We start from the raw sequence: 13,938 nt of genomic DNA, 5'->3' as shown, positions 1-13,938 counted from the left end.
CCAAATGAGATGATTCTTAATGAATTGGAAAGATAACTCAAAGGGATACAACTTTTATATTTTGACAAGAGCTAATTCGGCTTGCATCATCAAGAAAATAGCAGTTGAATTTGGACAAAAAACAGAGCAAAGAGAAGATTTGAAGCTGAAGGTGGAAACCTGCAAAAGAGAAAGATCCGCGAGGTGAATGTCGTGAATCTAGCCTTGCAGATCCTTGAATTGTAGCTGCAGCTTGTTCTACAACTTGCACTCTATTCACACAAATTTTTTGACCAATTTGTCTACAAGAATTTCGGTTGGATATAAGCAAGCAAGTACAGAGATTTCAAGAAACACCTTTTGGTGATTTCAAGAGACAAAACTGCCAACTAGAAATAACTCACTATGAGCTTTAATTCTCTATAAATAGAGGCCTTGGAGAGCTTATTTGAATAACTTTAGAAGGCTAGAAACTACCACAAAAAATGTAACCTTCACTAGTTTTCTTATTTCATTAGTTTAGTAGTGTAGAAAAGTAGTTTGTTTCATTCAAGTCTTGTATGCAACTAAGCATAGACGAAGTTGAGGATGAAAATGGAAAGTTTGAGACTCATGTAACAAGGATGACAATTCTCATATCACTTTATTTCTTGTATTGATTTTAATATTTGGTCATAAAACAAACTTGATTCTTGTTTTCATATCTTTCAAGTTTTGCTAGTTTTATACCTAGAGAACGGATGAACTTCTATGATTGTTAAGTGAAGTTTTCACGATTATTTAAGCTTATTTCTTGAGCATGTTATTTAACTCTTTTGTTATTAAAATCATGATTAACTTGGATCTATTAATTGTGATTATCTAAAGGTGTTATTTCATTAATAATCATTGTGATCTAACACTAGTTCATGGAAGTGTTAAATCTAGGGAGTTAACTCACTAATGTAGGGTTACACTTTTGTGGTTTTGGTGGTTTGTTCCATGTAATTTCATAGAATTTAATGAATCTATAGCTAGTTTCATATCATGATAGTAGGTGTGTAATAGTTATTAGCGGTGGGCACGGGTCGGGTACCCGCCCCAAACGTGATTTGGCTGACTCGACCCTAACCTATCGGATCACTATTTTTTTGACCCTAATCCGCTCCACTTATCTTTGGATACCCGAGGACAGGGTACCCGAAAAAAAGGGGTGGGTCATCGGGTACCCGTCCTTATAATTCATGTTTACTAATATCCATTTTTCAAGCACAACAAATATCACCTTCCAATTAATTACTAAAGCAGAATAAGAAAACATAGAGAATAAGTGCCAAATTCAGCTTCGACATAAACAAAAAACAGAAAAGGAAGTGCCAACCAAATCAACTTCAGCAACTCTTGGTTCCAAAAGCAAATTCCCCCAACCCAACAACTTTCACAAGCCTACTAAAATTCAAGAAATCATAGGCTAAAAGAGATGCTACATGCTGATGCGAATAACTACAGAAGTACACACAAGTAAACTTTAATTATTTAAGAAGCATCAGCAAAGTCAATAAGTACGAGTTCTGCACTTTCCAACTCCACCTTTCTGTCACCTAGCAAAGATGCTATTCCCTTCCCCCTCCTTATTTTTCTGATTTAATCCATTAAAAAATCCATGTCTCCTGTCAAGAATCTGGGCAGTGGGCATCACAGATTCACCGAAAATACTACGATGCACTTACAAGGTTGAGAGTTTACATTGACGTTCCGGCGTTCTGCAACTTCTGCTTGAGGCTTGCTTTGAGGAGCACCAGCAAATCAGAAATGGGTTGTGATTCTCTCATGATTCTAAGACAATCGTATATTTGTAGCACGAAGTGGTGAAAATTGAAGAGAAATTTGGAATTGTTATGGTGAAAATTGAAGAGAAGAAGAGGAGATATTCGGCTAAAGACTGAAGATAGAGGGAAACTTGGAAAGTGAAAAACTGAACGTTGATAAAATTTAGGTCTTTAGGATTAATAATTTAAGGAAATTATAAAATTGCCCCTATATTTTTTAATATTTGTATAATATACCTCCGAGTCGGGTTCCTGCGGGTTTTTATTTTTGCAACCCGTATCCGTATTCAAATTTTATGGGTACTCGACCCTCATCTACTCAACTGATAGAAATCGGATCGGATATCCTAATTTTCGGTGCGGGTCGGATTGGATTGCTCGGATTTTTGGGTCGACGGGTTTTTTTGCCTACCCTTAATAATTATAGATATGGTTGATACATCGGCGAAAGCGTGTATTATGTATATTTGAAAATTACGCCATAACTAGCCAAGATAATGAACTCATATAACTGGTTATTTCATTTGCATGAGTAGATAGAAATTCCATAACCCAAAGAACTTTTTTTTGTTAATTTTACTCCTTTTTTTGTATGATAGTAGTGTAAATTTACTTGCTTTATTTACGATAGTCTAAATAATAGAGGAATTCAAAAACCACCGGTGGTTGACAATTTTTCCTGTAGGATCGACCCTAATCATCACTATACTCATTGACCCGTATGCTTGGAAAAAATTGAGATAATTGGGTTTAATTGATTTGATAATTAGGAATTTATGACTTGAAAGCCTAAACCACGTCAAGTTTTTGGCGCCGTTGTCAGAGAAGATTTGGTTCAATATCGGTGCTAAGATGATTTTATTAGTTTAGCCATTTTAGTTGTATTTATTGCACATCTTTTGTTTGATGATTTGTCCAAGTCGAGTCTAATTGCTTGTTCGTGTGTTGAGTCTTATTAGTTTTGTGTGTTATTGTCTCTTGTTTTTGAATTTAGTTTGTATATGTGTTTTATCACTTATTTTTCTTACTAATCTTGCTCTTAAGATTGTTAAAAAGCATTTTTAGGTAATGAGGAGGATAGGTCGCTTGGGTGATCAATGCATGAGAGAAGGAAGTTGGGCAAGAAATCCTTATGACTTCCAATACTTCTACAATAGAGGTAGCCGAAGGATGCTTAGAGTTATGTCATTTGAAGATGGTGTAGGTGCTTTAAATGCTAAACTTGATCGTTTGGACAATATGATGCATGTGATTGAGCAAAAGAAGAATGTTAATGCTTTTAATTCTAATAATGTGATTTGTGACTTGTGTAGATATTATCATGCTACTTATGAATATATACAGTACAAAATGTGAATTATTATGATGAATTTGGGCACTACAATTCTTATTTTGATCATTGCAATGCTAGTTGGGGTAGTTGTTGTGATTATGGTTGGAATAATTAATATGCATATAGTGAATCTTCAAATTCTTATGATTACCAATCCGAATGTGTCCAACATGAATCTAAGCCATCTTGAGAGTTAGCTATAGAAAAGTTAGCTAATGCACCTTTATCTTGGAAGCAAGCTAGTGAAAGATTAGCTAGCTAATGAATTTAAACCAACTTGGGAGGTAGTTATAGAAAGGTTAGCTCATCAAATTTATTCAAATTTAGAACGGCTAACTAATGTGACTTCCGACTGTTTTGATAGGGTTGAGGAAAGGCTAAATGAATTAGCCTCTCATTTTGGGACAATTCAAGACCAATTACATATTTTGTGTGAAGTTATTTCTTCTAATAATATGCAAATTGACCCTAGCATGAGTGGTAAGGATGTTTCATATGAAAATGGATGCCTTTTTGATGATAATGATAACTTTGATCGTTGTTTTAATAAGAAAATATTCATTTCACATGATAATGCCTTTGGAATGAAGTTTGAACCTCAAGAGGCAAGCATGAATGATTTATATATAACCCCTCTTGAGGATTGTCTTAAGAGTGTAGGTTCTAAAGTCAAAGTCATCCAAGAAAGGCAAGCGGATGTTCCTTTGGTGAGTTCTCAAGTAGTGCACATACAAGGTAAAATCTATGAAACACTTGTGATGGATAAACCACATCTGAGTCTCAATTCATTTGAAACTAGGGCTTATAAAGTGGAACCACCATTTGTTAATCCACCACGTCCAAAATTGGTGGATTACTCATTAACGAAGCCGTCTTGACAAGGACACAATAATAGTCAAGCTAATGATTATAAAGAAACATTTATTGGAAGGTAACCCAATGTTTTATGTTAATTTATTTCATTTTAGTGTGTTTTCATGTTTGTTTTGTGTCTTGAAATGTGTTCGTTATGTTTGTTTTGAAGGGTTCAAGAAAAGAAGCAAAAGTCAATTCTTGGAGGTTGGTGAGGGACATGAAATGAAGAATTCAACCCCTCAATTTGTGATCTAGATGTTTTTGATTCATTATGAAAAGTTAGATTGCATGTTTAGATCATTTTAAAATTGTTTGAAACATTACACTTCGTGAAAAAATGATCGAATTCATGTTTTTAGAAATAAAGGAATTCAATGGAATAGTGCAAAAGTGCAATTTCTGCACTTTATTGCAAAAAATCAGAGATCTGCGAGATAATGTGAGGACCCAAATTTTTACTTACTTTAATTCTATTTCATTGTCTTATTTAAATATTTATTCACTCGTTTTCTCCGAATAATTTATTTCAACCATTTTAAATCCATTTACACGAAACAATGTCTCATTTACATTTTTAAAACGTCCCGTTAGCAAATTTAATTTTTTTACAGCTCGTTTAGCGAGAAATGGCGAATACACGTTTTTCGAAATAATATCCGATTCGAGAGTGCAATGGTCTTGGAGATTTGAGGACTCATGTTTTATTCTTAAAATAGTTATTTTTATAATTATTTACCCTAGAGTTAGTTAATTATATTATCGTTATAAGAATTTCTTTTAAGTTTCGCTTTATCGCGCGCGAATTAGAAGTTCGCGTAAATCGAGCCGGAGCGACTAAGTGGAGATTTAAGAAATTAATACTAGACTACTAAGAGTGAATAATTATAGTGTTAAAGGAATTACATTGGAGGTTTAGTGCACAAGTGTAATAAACTCGAGAGAAAACGGATACGAAACGCACGCGCGCGAACACTATTTATGGTTGACTTTTGTACAAATTGTAACCACAAAAACCTTAAGCTTCCAAAGGAAGCTTCATTCATCAGCCACACACTCTCTCTCCTCTCATCTTGGCTGGCCGAAACTCTCAAGGGAAGAAGAAGAGAAAGCTCTTCATCATTCTTGCACCAATCTTCCTCCATTTCATCTCAAACTTTGCATCCAACTCACAAATCACTTGGGAATTCACTTAAGCTAGAAGAAAGACTTCATCTTGGCGGTTTTCTTGGAGCTTTTGGTGCCAAAAATTTCTGGTTTCTCTCAAAGCTAGGAGGTAACTATCCAACACCATCTAATCTTTCATTCTTGGCTTTAATGGGTTTTATCCTTGGCTTTGAAGCTTGTAGCTTCATTATTGTTGTTATTACTTGGATTGGATTGGTTGAAGTGGGCTCTATGAATTCCCACCTTGGTTGTATGGGCTGATATGATGATATAATGCTTGGTTTGAGTTGTTTAAGTGTTGTTTAAGACGATTATGGATAGAGAATCGAAGGAAAGATTGAAGGAAATTGCACAGGAATGCTGGCTGAAATCTGTTCTATTTTGCCTTGTTTATATTTCAAATTTTTAGTGCTCAAATGACTGTGAAACTAATGTATATATGTTGTATATGGTGTGTAAAAATTTTCTACCAAAAATCATTTGAATTGGTTGAGCAAAACATGAATTTTGAAATTTAATCAAATCTGGAAACTATGTTCGGACAGCTTGAACAGTGTCCCTTTGATCAAACATATCTTTTTGTACAGACATCAAAATCGAGTGCTGTTTGTGGTATTTGAAAATAGACATTTGTAGCTTTCCAACGGTATAAAATTCACCATCTTGTTCGAATTGAGTGATCCGTAGTGATTCACCAAAGTTTCCTATTCTGTTCCGCTGTTCTGTTCGAATGATAGTGGTAAGCTGCGTCTTGTAACTTGAATTCGAACTACCTATGAACTGATTTTCAAAACGATTTGTTCTGATGAAATGTAACCTTATGATTCTAGTTTTCAACGCCACTGACCATTCTCAATTCCAAGTTGTATTGAGTGAGATATGGTACAATTTGTAAACTACAACAAAGCTGGAAAACCCTACTTTTTGCTGGCCAACTGATTTGGTTGTTTGTTAGATGCTTTGCTTTGAAACTTTTGATGTCAACCAACTATCAATTGTTTTTGAAATGTTTCTTGGACCTTGGTTTCACAAATGAACCAAAATGGGACTGATTTCATGGTGCAAAGTGTTTGAAAATGGAGAAGAAAACAAGAAGACAGATTTGTTTTGGGAATTTCTTGAACTTTGATAGTTTTGTTAACTACCTTCCCGTATTAGTTTTTACGTAAAATTTGATAGAGGAGTAGTCCTCCTATGGAAGTTGAATTGTACCAAATTTGGTGTTATTCTAAGACCATTTTGATACCCAAATGATGTCCCAAAATTTACTTTCAAATCTGGAAAATTCACTGTTTAGTAGTGAAAATTTACCAACTTTGAGCTTCTATATCTTGACGCTCAAAATCCCGAATTTAGTTCACTGAGTGATAGTATGTACCACACCGATTCGGGTGGGAGGTACCTCTCATATCGACTCAGGATCATAAACAAAGTATAAGTCGATTGGAGCGATGTCTCATTGACCACTGAGCGATAGTATGTACCACATCGATTCGGGTAGGAGGTACCTCTCATGTCGACTCAGAACCATAAACGTATAATTGATTCCCTGAGCGATAGCATGTACCACACCGATTCGGGTGAGAGGTACCTCTCATGTCGACTCAGAATCATAACTAGAGTAAGTGAAGTTCTACCGAATTAAATACCTACCCGGTTGACGGAGTGTCACCACGTAGAGGTATTCGATCGAACTTGCGCAAAGCAATTGGAAATTATCTCTTGAGAGCTCCTGTATCCTCATTGAATGTGTTGATTGAATTTGTGAATTGCTTGAATGTTACACCTTTCTTTTTCGCTTAAATGATATTGTTATTTGAACTACGTGTTTTGCATGTTTTCTTGGCCTCACGAGCATTCGCTCACCCCGTTAGATTTGTTTTCCTTAACAGGAGCTGAGATGGAAGGAATTATGGGAAAGCCTACTTGATGGCTCTTTTGGTTAGAATTTTGGTTGTACTGATTAGACGACTTTTGGAAGTTGTACATTTTGGGAAAATTGATGTATTTTGAAAACTTGTGATGTAAGATTGAACACTTGTGTATGGAAGTGACTATGTTTTTCAGTTCAATTTTTTTTATTATTTGGTTATTTACATTAAGTTCGGATTGGAATGGTATCGAGTCCTGACGAGAGCTAGGCAGGCGTCCCGCCGATACCCTTGGGTTCGCCCTTGGGTGAAGTGGGGGCGTCACAGATAAGGCTCGTGGATCCCTGATAAAAAAGAGCCTTGTGGTTCTGTTTTAATACAAAAAGGGGCCCTCCAAGAATCGCGAAGGGGATCCGCAAGGTGAAGCTTGCGGATCCCTGGATTTTGCTTTTAAAAGGCTAAACAACCGCGAGTTTTTCTTCATTTCATCTTCCTTCCACATACACCCGCACACACACTCCCAAACCACTTCACAAATCACTATTTTAACTTGTTTTTCTTGCCAACATACACCATAGAATCATCCCAAACCTAGTTTAGACTCACTTCCATGCATTAAAATCAACCAAAAGCAACCACAAATCCCTTTTCAACTCATTGAAGCTAGGTTTTCTTAAATTACAATTTGCTTAATTGGGAGCTATTTCGGACAAAATTTTTGAGGAATTTTGCATTTTTTACATCACCAAACATCACTCTACACATTGGAGGTAAGTTTCTTTATTATTTCTTAGTAGATTAAGAGTTTCCATTTGAGCATTTCTTGAAGAATTTGCCAAATTGTGCATGTTGAAATTTTATTGATGTTGTTATTGTTTATATGGCTTATTTAACTTGTTTAAACATGTTTTATTACTCAAAAAAAGGAATGTGATGGTTTGTATGCTAGTTCAATATTGAACATATTCCTATCTTTTGAAATTTTGAAAAAATGAGTTTGGAATGTTGATGAGCCTTATTGGATGTATTAATTAGCCACAATGTGACTTGTTAATGATGTGTAATTGATTATCTTGCTTACAAGTTGACATTTGTGAAAAATTGTAAATTATTGAAGAAGAAATTGGAACATTTCGTTTAAGGTAATTAAATGAAAAATTGAGTTGTTTGGAGTTAGTGAGTTAATGGTGTTAATTCTGTGACGACCCTACCTCTCCCTATAGAGTTTCCTAGGGTTTGGCGGGTTGCCTGTCTGACTCTTGTCAAGATTCACTCACGAATTTTAAAAGCAATAACAATGGCCTCGAAGACAATAACACTTGTCAAACTTCAAAATATATATACATTAACAATGACTGTCCATATAGACTCAAAATACAACAAAAGATTCAAATTTAAACAAAATCGATAAAGCTGAGAAGTGTTCACTAGGACACTTAACAACAGACTTAGATAGAAGTTTCGGCCTTCTCCAACTCACACTCCCAAGTTCTAGCCCTCTGTAAGGAAAACAAACTAATGGGGTGAGATTTCACCCAGTGAAGTTTTAAGAAAACATGCAATCAAAGAAGCAAGTTGACAATCACATGTATCACAATCTCAAAGTGAAGAAAGTAAATGACCACAAGATAAGTCATTAAAATTTAAAGTAAACATTTCAGATAAACAATTAGTACTTTCACGCAAAAGAATATAGCTTGCTCACATGAACCAGTTTAGTGGCATCTCATTCTGTAGACACCAAATTTTTGGTTTCGAATTTGATTTTATTTTTTTTATTAATTTTGGATTTATTTGTTTCGATTTTAGATTTATTTTGGTTGATTCCTGTTTCGTGTCTCTTATTCTATTTTAATTAGTTTACAAGCATTTATTTTATCTGCTAATTTGAAAAAGAAAAAAAAGGAAAAAAGGGAAAAATGATGAAAAATGAAAAGTGATGAAAGAAAAAGAGAAAAATGAAAAATTGCAATTTTGCTGTTTATTATTTCTAGTTCATTCATTTTTATCCGATGTTAATTAAATTATTGGTTTTCATTTAATTTTATTACTATTTTATCTACTAATTTGAAAAAGAGAAAAATGATGAAAAAGAGGAAAATAATGAACAAATGAAAAGAAAAATGAAAAATTGCCATTTTGCTGTTTATTATTTCTAGTTTATTTATTTTTATCTGATGTTAATTAAATTGTTGGTTTTTACTTAATTTTATTATCGTTTTGCTAAATTACTTTAAAAAAAAAAAAAAGACAGTCGCGGCAGGCACGCTGCATTTTTTGGCAGCTTGCAAGGGACGAATGCAGACTCATCGGATGGCCAAGAAAAAGGGTTTGAGAGGGATGATTTCTAGCCATTGAATACAGGGTTTTGGGGGTGGCTAGCCGGATATAAAAAGAAAGGGAACTGCAGCCGAAAGGGAGGTTTTTGAAAGAGTGGACGGCTAGAGAGGTTCTTAGAGTTGGCGGCTGAAGGAAAAAGAAAACAAAAAAGCTACGGGGGTTCTGGGAAGAGGGAAAGAGACAGAGAACTGGGTAAGGCTGAGGGTGAAGGAGGACAGAGGAATAGAGAGTTTGTGAGGGAAAAATGGGGAGATAGCTAGAGAAAAAGAACGAAAAGGAAGAGCTTTCTGGGCAAAAGAAATCAAACGAGAGGATGACAGCGGAAGAAACAGAAATGGAGCCGAGACAGTTGAAGGAGTAGGAAAACCAGACCAAGAAGGGAAGGAGCTCAGAGGCCCTGGATCTCGAGCCCGCGCTTTCTTCACCAAAGTCTGCAAAGATTCATCTCTGGTAGAGCCTCTTCAACCTTTTGCAGACGCCGGCTGCAGTTTCGAATCCGTGGGCAGTGAAGAGGTAACCTTCGTTTTTTTTCCTTCTCCCTGCTCGCTTCAAGATTTGGTCGAGATTGAATGTTTATGATTGCCTGTTCCCTGTTGCTTGCCACACTCTTCCTTCCGTCCATTTTTGGGCCAAAAAGCTGTTCCTTTTTCTAGTAAATTTGGTAGCTTGGTCGAGTCTCCCTTCGGTTGATATGCTATGAGACGGAATAATGGGTTTGGTTTGGGTTGCAGAGATTCACGAAAGAAACTCTGCTACAACCTTGCCCATTCGACTAGACTGCATTTCTTTCCTTTTGTTTGCTGTTTTTCTTTCCTTTTCCGTTGTTGTTTAATAGCCATGGCTTTGGTCGCTTAGTTTAAGAATCGTCCAGTCAGAGTGATAGAAAAACGGAGTCTTGATTGAACTTGTTCATTGAATCTGTGGACTTTGCTCTCTTGTCGAGGTGTTTGTTGTTCCATGTTTGCCCTGTGCATGATGTCTTGATTGCAGCTTTGTCCATTCGGACCGGGGGGGGGGTAGGTTGCATAAGATATCTGGTTGCCAACATTGCAGATTTGCATCCTTGAAGCTATGTTACTAAACTGGATTTTTCGGATAGCTGGGGTTTGGGTCTGGTTTGATTATGCAACTGGGTCTGTTTGTTGTTGGATGGTGATGTCTTCGTGTGCGCTGGCTGCAATTTATTGTAGCAAAGTGTGGCATAACAGCAGGCCATAACACTGGCCTTGTTTTGCAAGCTAGAAGCTTTAGTTATTTCGGCTGTGTTGTTTGAACCGTAAGTTGGCAGCAGGAAAATTGCAGCAGGAAACCGTGTTTGAATATAACCTGGGATGCACCTTGAATGGGTTATTAGCTTGCATGATTTAATCTAATGTTTTATGATGGCTTTTTGAAGTCTAATGTAATTTTTCTGGGTTGTTAACAAGCTGCAAAATGGTGAAAACAAGAAAACTTTGATTGACCGAAACCTTCAATGCTCCAAGTTCATCTTCTTTTGCTGATTTCGTACCCAATTCCCTGTTTGATTCCCGGAGTTAAATAATGACATTTGGATGATGTTAATAACATGGTTTTAAGGCCATTGCATGTGTGTTTGTTTTGGTTGGATTTGTTCCATATCAATGCGTTTGGATTGAAACAAAAAACTGCAGCAAACATGGCTTGTTCACCGTTGCAAAAATGTTTCCCTCCATCGCCTAGTTGATTTTTCTGCATATTTTGCTCCAGAATTTCTGTTTACAAACACTAGGTAATTTGGTTGATGTCTTGGCAAATTATGTTAGAGGACTTGGATGGTTTTGATTGTTAGACTCGCAAGTTACAAAGTTGCAGCAATTCATTTATTTGTTTTGATTGCAGAAGTTCTCTCACGTAGTTGCATGAAAAATAGCTTCCCAAACTTGCACTTTAACCCCCTAAGTTCCCCTTTATCCTACTATGGCCCAATCAATTGAATGATTTCCTCAATTTGGTCCTTGGTAGCTTTTAATTTTACAACTTCATTGCTTGTTTGTTTCAATTGACTACCATGCTTTGTTTCAATTGCGCTTAATTCATGACTTTAGGGGTTTTATGACCAAGTGAGCTTGTGTTTGCCTATTTTCTTTAATTTTCCCAAATAAAGTGGTACCTTGACCGTTTTATTGTTTTGAAGCCATTTTCCTTTCATTTGGACACCATTCCAAGGGAGGTATAACTTCTTTTATCTTTTTTTGTCTCTCCCCTATGTGATCCTACGTGTTATGTGAATATGCATGTCTACTTCGCTTTCCTTGCCTTTCCTTAATTCCTTGCATTTATTTCATTTACTTTTGCTTTTATTTAAGTTATTCATTATGGGGTATGTGTACACCTCTTGGCTTGTAATAGATAGGGCTTGGAGAGCATTTTGGTCCATTCTCCCCTTTCCCTTTTGTTTTAGTTAGCAAGTGTAATAAGTTCATTAGATTGATTGCTTGCTTTTGTTGCTACGTGTTAATTTGCTTTATTAGGCTCTTGCATCTAGTCGAGCATGCTAAGTGTTATGTGCTACGTGTTTATAGATGATTTGCATGTCTACTTGCTTTCTATAGTCATGGATGAATGTGATGGATGAATGCACGTCACCACACTAGTTCAACGCTAGTTGTGGCTCATTGTCCCGCTTTCCACTAGTCCAACGCTAGTAGGAATTCATAGATGGGCTAGTCCAACGCTAGACCCTTAGGGATTTCCCTCGCTAGTTCATACTTGCATGTTTCACTACATTTCATGCATTTTTCTTAGTTTTCTAGCATTTGGCATGCTCCTCCAACCCTTCCCCTTTCATTTTAGGTTTTTTGCATCCTCATACTAGTTATAGGGTCCATTTGCTTGAGGGTCCCCTTTCGATAAGGGAAACGAGCGAGTGTGGCTACCCAATAGCCTTAGCACGCTAGTTTTTCCTTCCAATCAAAGGGAAAATTAAAGTCGCAAAGTTAGGAGTCATTCCCGTACCCGACTTGATGCATTCCTCTAGGTTCATACATTCTCATTCTTATTTCACTTTCTCACTCTTTTGTTCACATTTTCTCACTACTCATGTCCTTCTCAATGCAAATGCTATGCTCACACATTTTTTCCCTTGTCACTTGTCTTTCCACCTCACAAATTGCACCCAATTGCACTTATAAGTATCTACTATCATATTTTCATCCATTTGCACACAAACACTTTTATTTTCTACACTTTGCACACGCGCACCTGTCTTACATTTGCACACATGCACGTTTGCATACACTTGCACACTTACACTCATATTTGAGTTTTCATTTGCATCATTCGCGACCTCTATGAGGACTTGCCTTATTGGCCACCACAACTCATGTGGTTGTGACCAAAAGCCTTGTAAGAGACATTTTAGATTTAGGATTGCATTTCTTTTTCATACCCATTAGTCATATCCAACGTGCAACGCATATTTTTGGGTAGAAGAAATTAGGAAAAGAAGGGCTAAGTCACGCAACTAGCTTTTGCTAGGGTAATGGAGTGCCTTAGGCTTTGCCTTTGCCTTCTCCCTTATCAAATGTGACCCCCGATCCCTTTCTTTGGTTACGTAGACCTAAAAGTTCTTAAAAAGGGGATTGTTTACTTCGCTTTTCCAAAAATCACTTTTTGGGTGACTTGGTACACCTTAACTCTATACCAAGTGGCGACTCCATTTTTCATTAAAAACCCCCTTTTGAACTTTGTTTGGCCAAATCGTCGCATTCTTAAGTCCCATGGCCTTTTACTTTTCATTTTACACACGTTCCCATTCCACTACTCACACACCACACATCAAAAAGTAGGGCGCGACAGTTGGCGACTCCATTGGGGACTTCCTAAGTGGGTCCAAGCATTTGATTTGGCCATTCTTTTCCCTTTTCTACCCTTTTTATGCATAGAATTTGGATATTAGGGTTGCATTTTCCATTTTAGGACTTTTTGCCTCGCGCGCGTATCAAGCTAATCCCTCACTCACGTATGTATGATTGGTTGTTGGATGTATGTTGTACTTGTTTTATCTCGCGCTTTGCATTGCATTTTGGGGGGGGTGTATGTCACCTTTAGAGGCTCGCGTTGGTTCTCAACCCCTTCCCTCAAAATAGGGAACACTTCATACGTGCACGTTTATTTACTGTTATCCCATTTTATTTTATTTTTCGTGGGCTCTTTCCCACACCGCCTTGTAGGACTAGGAATGGTTTCTCTAGGTATGTGGATGGTGCGCCCTGCGCCCATAGCAGTACCTAGGGGATCGCTCGAGCCACCGACCGAGGGTCTTGGGATTGACGACCCATTCCCTTAGGTCTGAAGGCTTGGGGATCTTTTTAAACCTTATCGAGTCTAGTCGCATTAGTGAGCCCCAACCTCATGCATCCATGTTAGAGTTTGCCTAGGATAGAGTCAGCCTCACTTTTTTTTTAAGCACATTAGGCACGAGGGAAGGGTTTCCACCCCTTTTACTTGTTTTTATTGTATTTCTTTTCTTAATTGCTCCCAATGTGTTATGTGTACTATCAATTGCACTAACCATTTCTTTGTTTTCTTGGCCTGCATTCATGTGCCATAGCAATAAGATGCCTCT

Source organism: Coffea arabica, chromosome 5e, assembly GCF_036785885.1.
Source record: "Coffea arabica cultivar ET-39 chromosome 5e, Coffea Arabica ET-39 HiFi, whole genome shotgun sequence".
NCBI lineage: Eukaryota > Viridiplantae > Streptophyta > Magnoliopsida > Gentianales > Rubiaceae > Coffea > Coffea arabica.
Note: the sequence above shows the minus strand (reverse complement) of the source record.